This window comes from Pseudorca crassidens, chromosome 6 (assembly GCF_039906515.1).
Source record: "Pseudorca crassidens isolate mPseCra1 chromosome 6, mPseCra1.hap1, whole genome shotgun sequence".
NCBI lineage: Eukaryota > Metazoa > Chordata > Mammalia > Artiodactyla > Delphinidae > Pseudorca > Pseudorca crassidens.
The window spans coordinates 79,448,735-79,458,429 of NC_090301.1; the positions used below are offsets into that span (position 1 = coordinate 79,448,735).

Consider the following 9,695-nt stretch of genomic DNA (forward strand, 5'->3'; position numbering starts at 1 on the left):
TATTCTATGAACATCCTTGCATATATGTCTTTGCACACATGTGTGAGAAGCTATCCAAGTCAGGGCCCACTTATTTACCTAACTCCTTTGGGGGTGTCATTCACACCATAATCTATAGGAATGGAACTGGCTGAAGTTGGGCCGTGTGTTAGCCTGCAAGGCTGTTCCCAGTGGCTGTGAGTGAGATACTTTCCCAGAGATGAAATGCTAGTTCTAAAGTTAGAGTATGTAAAACATGAATCTGTATTCATTTACAGTGTCATTAACAGTGAGTGCTTGTGATGACCTGTTTTCTGCATGGCTTCTAAAATGTGCAACACACAATCCTACAGAAACAGTTGCTCCTGGAGTTGTGCAACACGTGAAATAGGGTGGCCCTGATTTCTCAGAACTCTATAATCAGACTGATTTAAGTAGACTATTAAGTAAAAAATAGTATCCTCTTAAAATTTGCACTTATGTAATTACAAAGGTGTTTGAGCATGTTTTATATATTTATAATCTGTTTATAGGTATGTGTGTGTCTGTGTATAACCTCTTTGTTCATACTATTTGCCTATTTTTTTTTTTATCAGGGGAGAGCGTGAACGCAGTCCCCCACTACCACAAATTATGCAGTCGAGTTTCCCGCATTTGGAGAAATCGCAGGGGTCAGCACATCCGGAGTGCAATGGATAAGCCTCGCCCTGAGAAAACCACCTTCATGATCATGGTATCTCCCCCGCCAGGTAAGTATTATTTGCCTATTTCTTTTCTTGAGGGATTATAGATCAAGACTTTTATTAAAGACTTAAAGATGAAAAATAATTTATTTCAAATGTGCTGGATATAATTTTTCAGTGTCATTCTATTGACCACTAAAAATTTCATACAGTTTGAGTTGCATGTCTTTTGTATAAATACCATTTCCATTATATGGTAATAGAAATATCCCGTGTTTCGTTTTTAATCCTTTTTAGCCTTTAGTAATTTAAGGAGCGTGTTCAATATTGATATCCAATTTTGTTTTCGTTTTTCTCCAAATGGTTTATTATTTTCTGACACCATTCACTTAATAACACACATTTTCTTACTGACTGGAAGTGTACATTTATTGTATGCTGAATTCCCATGTATATTTTAGTTGGTAACACCTTTATAACTGAGCCAAAAGAAGAGCAGAGTTATACAAAATATGATGGAGGAAAAATAATGGATTCCGTTTGGGATATGTTCATATGAGTTATATTTAGGACAAACAGGTGAAGAGGTCCATTCAGTACTCAGGATTTCTGTGTTTAGCCTCATTTTAAAACAGGTCCTCATAGACATTTAGTTGCCATTACATAATCTTGGCCAAGCCAGATTTCCCCAAATATTTTGTCTTCAGTTTCATCATGGTCTGAAGGGGCTTTAAGTCTTGGCACTATCACAATTAAAAAAATTAAAAGAGTTCTAATTCCAACTGAGGTGACAGGTAATTCATCCCTAACTTTTTGTACTTTGATTTTGTGTAAAGAGAAGGTGTAAAGGAATGTGCCTTTTATGAATGGACAGTTCTGGTACCTTGGTTATTAATAATATAGCTTTATTTAATGGTAAAATAGTTTCATTATATGTGAAGTCTTAACTTGTTCCATGTAAATAACAGTTCTAGGAGGAAGCTCCCTGTGGAGAATCTATGTAAGCAGTCATCTTTTTTATAAAACCGTATTAATTTTCAGAGTTCAAAGACTTGGTTTTAACAAATTTGTTTTTATAAAGTTAGCAATGAGAGTGACCTTAGGAAAAAACATTAGGAATGTCACTTCAGCCAAGAATCCTATTGGAGAAAATATTCCCTGAAGAAACCAAAGCAGTTATTAACTGTCTACTTCTAATTTAACCTTGGACTGAGTGAGAACATTGGATGATCGCCATCCTCTGAAGCCTTATCATTTTTAGTTAACATTTAGCTAAATCTTTCTTTTGTGTTTCCCTTGTCCATTATGAAGTAAAATCTAATATCCAGCCAGTTCGTTTCTAAATTCTAATTAGGTTACCACCTGTCCTTATCACATTTACATGAGACATTTTGGAATGGGTGTTACATATTGGGCCAATTTGTGTGAGGTATGATAGTATGCGACAATCAAGATGTATAGTGTTGCTAGGTTATAATTCTTACTTCTCAATTTTTCTAGGCATCTAGATTTTATGGGTGAATTTTAGATTCAGCCAAGAGGGATCCTAATGCTTAAAAATTATTTGGACCTAAGTATAATAGAATGGTATGGTATGAATTACGGACAAAACTCTCATTCAATGTCCAAAGGCTGGTCCCTTGGCAAAATATTAGAAAGTTAAGAATAAACTCAGAATGAAACATGCTCAGGCCATTTTTTCAAGGCATTGACAAAAGAAAATATTTTAAGCAGGAAAATGGTTTTAGAGACTCAGACACAAAATTCTAAAATTAAGTGTAAAGTATTAATTGTGAAATTGGCATACACAGCCTTGGTCATAATTGGATTTATAGATTTGTAACTTACACTGGGTCTTCCTTCTTGGATATATTTTATACAGCCCCACACAATGCTAACTGAACACCTCCCCATTGACACATCAGGCCAGGGAGAGCCTCTGTGAAAATCTTTAAGAACAGTGTTAAATAATGCGGCCTTGACTTGTAATGCTAGAATTTAGCAGCTGCTGCCAACAGAGTGAATGGACCAGTAGTCCATTCACTACATCCAGTAGTGTACCTTTAGGTAGTTTCCAATCATGAGGTTTTATCATCTCAGGAAATGAGATGGCTCCCTGAGCAAACTGTCCACGGACCAAATGGATGAAACGCCAAACTTTCGAACAATAGCAATGTCTGAAAATTGTGTTAGCTGAGATTCAAAACCCTCAAATTCTTCATGAGACCTACCACTGCTGCAGGTTCACGAGGAAGGTTCTCAGAGAGGACACGGATCAATGCAATGTACACTCTCATTATTGAGCTTTGACCCTTGGTGAGCTGGACTAAGATATGGGAACTCCTTTTGACCCTCTGGCTATAGGCCTTGGCTACAGCAGAGTTGGTATCACCTTAGAGCTTTTTGCCATCTTGGAACTTTCTCCTAAGCCCATGTGGTCAAGCTTTTTACCACTCTCATAGTGAGGAAAATCCTAGAAAATCTAACCCAGGGGTTGTAACCCAAGGAAACAAGCCATTTTTTTATCTAATTGTGTATCCACTCTTTAAAAATACCAGTCCATCCCTAGGGCTTCTTGGAAGGTTTTTTTATTTTGTTTTGATTTTTTCTGACAAGTAAATGTCAACTCTAAGGTTGGTTGTGATTACAGTTAGACTAGGGAATCTGCAGGAGGCTCTGCAAGCCATTCTTCACCGTTCTTCGTGAGTCATTTGCTACCTGCATGGTCAGAATTCTCCCCTTTCCCTTAACTCCTTCCCATTTTTGGTGGACTGGGCGGGGCGGCGGGGGGGAGGGTGTGGGAGTGGGTTGTTGGTAATGGTAGACTGTCCTGGCTGAGTTCTGGTGAACCACTGTTAAGAATTCTACTTGAGGTAACAGGCCTGGAGAGCCAGAGGGCAAGCCACAGCAGAGTCTGTGAGCAATTTTTAATTAGATTTTTAAGAAGACACAATACAAACACAACCCCAAGGGCCAGTGGCTAGATCCAGCTCTGGTTGAAGAACCGCGAGTTCGAGGCCAGACAGAGCTCAGCTCAGAGGAGCAGCTTCTTGAGAACAAGACACAGGATTCTGAGCAATTGTTGCATGTGACTTTGTGCATCTCTGGCAGATCTTTGTTACTTTCAGTGTGAGGGGAGGTTGGACTTGTTTCTGGGCTCCATGACAATGCAGAGCAGGGCTGCTATTGTCCAATTTGTGTGAAGGTAAGGAGGAATAGGGGAAGTTTTTTAAAAAAGATAATAATAGTAACTACACTTATTTAGAGCTTTTTATGTGACAAATATTCTAAGCAATTATTACATGTACACACTTGCTTTAATCTTCACAACAACCCTCTGAGGCTGGTACTATCAGTGTTCCTAATTTACAGATTCATCCAGAGGCATAAAGAGTATGTAACAGAGTCAGGATTCAGTCTAAGGTCCCTGAGTGTGTACCTTAACCACACTCAGCTATGCTGCTTCTGATCACACAGAGAATGCGTATTTATGAGTTGATTTTGTGGTCAGCTGCAGGTGACGATCAGATGACTCTGGACAGACTGAGTGGATAATATCCCTCAAAACCTTCACTGCAAAGATATGACTGCTAAGAAGTTAAAATGGGTCTGCCAGCCATTTGTAAAATGCTCTTTCAAGGTTAGTTAGGTTGCTGAGCAAAACACAAGAGTACTGGCCCAACTAGACCACTGGAAACGTTGCCTTTTGTATCCTTAGAGTCCTGAAGAGTCTGAACAGTTTCTACTTGCTGAACTGCTCACTTGAGGAGAACATCTATGTCTCATTCATTCATTCCTTCCTTCAACAACATGCATTGACCTTCACTTTATGCCAGGCTCTATCCAGGATGCTGGCGATGAAAAATGGAAAGATGTGGTCCCTGCCCTCATGTAATTTAAATACAGGCAAGAGATGTGCCATCAAACAATAGGATGACTCCTTTAAAGATATGTGCGCAAACCTGAAGGAGATCACCAGAGAAATGGCACAGCCAGCTTCTTGGGGAGTCAAGGAAGCCTTCTCAGAAGAGGTAGCATTTGAACTGAGGCTTGAAGAATGAATGAATTTGTCAGGCACACAGGCAGGGAGGACTCTTCCAGGGACAGCATGTGTAAAGGCAGGGCACCAGACCAGAGCCTGGTCCACTAGAGAACTATAAGTAGTTCAATATTTCTGGCTTGCAAAGAGCAAGGCAGGAAATGACAGATGAGACTTGACATTTCGGCAGTGGCCAGATCTTGAAGTTCTTTGTATGCTAAGCAAAGGAGTTTACAGTTTACTCTGTAGATACCAGGGAAGCATTTTAAGGGCTTTAAGCCAAGGTTTCACAGTTAGATCTTTTATATTGGAACTATCATTTGGGCAGCAAGCATAGAAGATGGATTGGAGGAAGCTGATAGTAGAGGCCAGGGGCCGGTAGGAGTATGAGGCTGCCCTCCTTTGGGGAGTTTCTTGGCATTGGAAATAGTAATAGTCTTGAGCTTTCCCAAAGGGTCTAGGTAAGACCTCATGGAATTGCAGAGTTCAGTGTTGGGTGAGATCAGCAAGGAGGTACAAGGAAAGAATGGTGACTCAGTCTGAAGGGTGTACAGTTTAATAGGTATAGTTTGGAATTTGAGCCAAATGTGTTTGTAGTGTGGAAAGTCTTCTCAGATGTCCGCAGACATTCAGATAACAGCCATGTCATCCTCAAATGCAAAATTTCCCTTTAGTAGCACTGCCATTTTCATCACGATGCCATAGACTCTACTTAGAGGTCAAACCAATTCATAGTTCAGTTATTTTTTTAACTTCAACAAGTTGCCTTTGGATTGTGTGCAAGTGAAATTTATAAATAAGATCTACATTGCAGTGTTTGTATATTAGTGTGAAATGTATTCTCACTTATTTCAGAGAATTATTGATTAGATTACCTGTAGTTTTGTAATATTTCTGCCATAGCTTCCCTGAGTTGGTCTACAGGAGGTTTATTCCTCTCCTCTCACAGAGCATTTTTCATACACAGCCACACACAATGTACCCACACACATCTCAAAAGTACATTCATACATATAAAAGATGAAATGTTGTCTATGCATTTTTCTACATTCTCTGAAAGGCAAAAACTTGACTTGCTGAACTTCAGTCATAACTTAAAGTTCATCTTCTTCAATACATCTTCCAAAATATTTAAAACATAAGGCTTATTTTCATGCTGATTCCATTCCACTTGCATTTGTGTTGTATTTTTTACTTGTCATTTTAAAGCAGTACTTCTACCAGAAGAGTCAGTATTAAAATAAGCACTATTAATAAATGCACTTGAAAGGTATTGGACCCTGGCTGATTTTTTTTTACATGAGTCATTCCATCAGCATTCTAACCTGATGCAACTAAATTTAAATTGGCCCCCAACTCACAGGCACTTTAGAGGTGATACTATTAATTGGCAGATTTCTTCTAAGCAGTATGCACTGTTGCCATTGGATTCTGTGTGTCTGTGGGCGCATGCATGGGCTACGTAAGAACGTCTGTAATCTAGACAGCTGCCAGGCTCTATTTTCGTGTTATTGATTACACACTCAGGCATCTCCCTTAATAAAACAAGCCCATCTGCAACAAGGTGAGAAAAATGGAAAACATATAAGATGGCTGGGTGCCAGGAAGCTGCTATGTACATTCCAGTAAGCTAATGCCTCGCATACGGTATTGTGTTGACTGTCATGACTCATGAACCTCAATTGATAGCACCTGGTACTGGGTTTTCCTGAACGTTCTACATCATTCATTGTCTTCAAAGCTAATTTGAACTTGTGGTAATTTTGCAATGTTATTATTCCAGAACACTGAGACATGCACGTACACCAATATAGGATGGGAGGAATTATCCCTTTATTATGTATTTGAAATAAAGTTATTCTGATGTATAGTGACCATTAGAGAATTTTAAGTAGAGATTTTGGAGTTTGACTGCCTGGATGGTTCAGATTCCAACTTGAGCTTGAGCTATGTGACCTTGAGTAAGTTGTTTAAGTTTTCTGTCCCTCAGTTGGCTCATCCATTAAAAAAAGAAGTAGAATAAATCCTTTCTAGTAGGTTACTCTGAGGGCCAAGTAAGAAAATACATATAAAGTGTTTAGCACATTGTTTAAGTATTTAATAGATATTTTCTCTCATTACTCAACTGTTGACGTTTTGATTATCCTTTGCACCGCCAGTGAACACTGATGCTATTTAGTTCACACAGGCTAATTGTCTGGGTTATCATAGATTATGAAGGTGAAAAAGCTCTCTTCCAAAGAGGGCTACTTGAACTCTGACTGAGAGAACATCTTCCCCACCCAAACAAGCCCCAAAACCCTACTCAAAGAAAATTTACTCACTTGTGCTTGTAACAGCCAGCAGATGCTAATGGAAAACATGTAAAATATAAGGACTACACAAAAAACAGCTATTCTTACAGCTACTAGAAGTCTAGGGTGATTGTGATGGAGAAGGGTAGAGCAGGGAAGGGAATTCAGGTCCTCTCTTGAAGCACCTTGTAAATATGCAGTGAACTGTTTTTTATCTTATAAAGTCATCGTAGAGTACATTTTTAAAATGTGACAAAAAGAATATATAAACACTAAATAATTATTCCCAGGACAGAGAGATTTTTTTTTTTCAGAGCTGCAGGCAGATCTTGAGGAATTTATCTGTTCACTAAAGAATGCTTTTACGTATGAACTAATTTTAGACAGACATAACTCAATTCAGATGACTGAAACAAAGTAAAAGTTTTCCTGGGACATATAAGTAAAGAGGATTTAATTTTGTTTTCAGATGTTGTGAACTGTGTTGCAATTATTTTTGTATTCCTCATTTCATTTATGGTGTTTTTCAGAGTTTGAATAGCTGTCCTAGAAGAAGGTTAAAACTCAAATTTTATATGACAGTGCTGCACAAACTCTTTATATGTGTTTTAAAGATTAAAACTGGTGTCTGAATATGTGCCCCCAATTAGAAGACTTATACAAGAGTAAACTAGTGCTAATGATTACACAGCAAAATGTGCTAGATCTCCTTGGACCCCCTCAGTCACTCCTACTCCCCTGGCCAGAGGTAGCAACTGTTAGCAATGGGGCCTATTCCATCTTATATTTCTTTTCTCCTTTCTCTGCTACCTGAATTTGGTAATTTGTATCTAGCTGTAATGTGTTCAGGTTTATTTTCTTTAATGGAGTATGTACGAATGAACAACAGTCAGTTCAACTTTCTTATTATCTCTGACGTTCTGTGATTTTACCATCTTTTCACTCCTAATGTTTTTGTGTTTCCTCTGTTTTGTTTTGTGTTTCTCCTTGGTCAAACATGTTAGAAATGTATTTACTTTAGTGTCCTTTCCAAAGAACATAATCTAGTTATGATCAATCTACTTTTGGAGATATTTTCTGTTAGTAATGATAATAACAGTGGTGTTATGGGCACATCTGAAGACTAAATTGTATTAATTATATTATACTGTATATAATGACTTGCATGAAGTGAGCACTTCACGAAGGTTAGCTCCTTTTATTATTAGTATTATATGTCTGACTTTATTCATTCCTTATGATTTCAACACTTTCAGTTAATATAGTACTTCAGAGTTTATAAAGCCCATTCACATATTTATTGCACAGTAGCCTTCCACTGTGAGCTGAATGTTTGTGTCCCCCACCCCTAGATTCGTGTGTTGAAACTCTAATCCCCACTGTGCCAATGCGATGATATTTGGAGATGGGGCCTTTGGGTAGTAATTTAGTCATGAGGGTGGAGCCCTCATGATGGGATTAGTGCCCTTATTAGAAGAGACACCAGAGAGCTTGCTTCCTCTCTCTCTTTCTCTCCTATGTGAGGATATGAGAAAGTACAATATTCCTATAAAACATCATTCTTTGCCTTTGACGTTTTCTAGGTAATCCTCAGGAAGACATAGCACAGAGAGTGCCTGAGGTAGTAAAACCAGGTTCCATCAGAACCTCAGGTGAATGAAGCGAAGAGACTCATCATGGGGTTAGGCTGGGTTAGGTGTCAAGGATCTGGGGACATAGCAGCAGAATGATTTCTTTAGGAACAACTCCTTCTGTGTTTGTTCTTCTATTCTGCCTACCCCCACACACTCACTGGAACTCCCCTTTCCTGAGCCAGGAGGTAGTGACTGTTTCCCATAATGAACCCCTTGCTGCCCTCAGAGATATTGGTCTCAAGGTGAATGAAGGAGCAAGTGAGAAATCAAGCAAGGAGAAGGAGGAAGAAGAAGAGGAGGAAAGTGAATAAAGCAAGGAGGGTCTCTCAGAAAGAATCTCACAGCCTATGAGAAAGGGATTAAGATTCCCATTTTATAGTTGGAGAAACTGAAGAGGGCAGGAAATGGATCATCCACTCAGATCCACTAACTCAAAATTTCTTGCCCATTGTACTAAGTCCTGCTGTTCTCCCCACAAAGTATCTAAAATGCCAGATGGATCAGAGATCTCTTTCAACTACCAGCTGTTACTATTGCACAAAGAGAAAAAGGCTGTGTGGTTGATCCATGGTGGTTGTTTACATAACTAAAGGCTTTACTTGGAAAAAAAAATATTTTCATGTATTATCATCTTACAAGTAAAACTAGTCTATTGAACAACAAAACTGTGTAGCTAAATATGTTTGAGAGATTATCTACAAAATGAAAAGATGAGCTTCATGGCTTATCTATTTCCCTTTGCATATATGTGAATATAATTTTTCCACATTTAAGCTATAACATTGTTCTTAACTGTGAATCGGGGAAATTGCAAACTCTGATATTTCATCCTGTGTGTAATTGAGATCAGCCTCTGCAGAAAACTGGGACATCTTCAGTTATATAATCCCAGTTCAGTCCACACCAGCCTTATTATTTACAGCTTCAGTCTTATTTTATATCACCCATTTCTAAAATAACAAATATCATATATACTTGTCTTATATGAACTTTGATGATTTGTTATTTTAATTAAAATAATTGTAAAGTGTTGATACAACATTGATGATTTCAAGTAAAACGTAAT

At 38.3% G+C, this 9,695-nt stretch overlaps 1 non-coding gene across 1 annotated transcript; it reads right to left on the reverse strand.

Annotated features, from left to right (window-relative positions):
• Positions 1 to 572: 572 nt before the first annotated feature.
• LOC137226885 (U1 spliceosomal RNA) lies at positions 573 to 736 on the reverse strand. The gene has a single exon (XR_010944579.1). It is a non-coding gene; the product is annotated as a U1 spliceosomal RNA (small nuclear RNA).
• Positions 737 to 9,695: the final 8,959 nt, after the last annotated feature.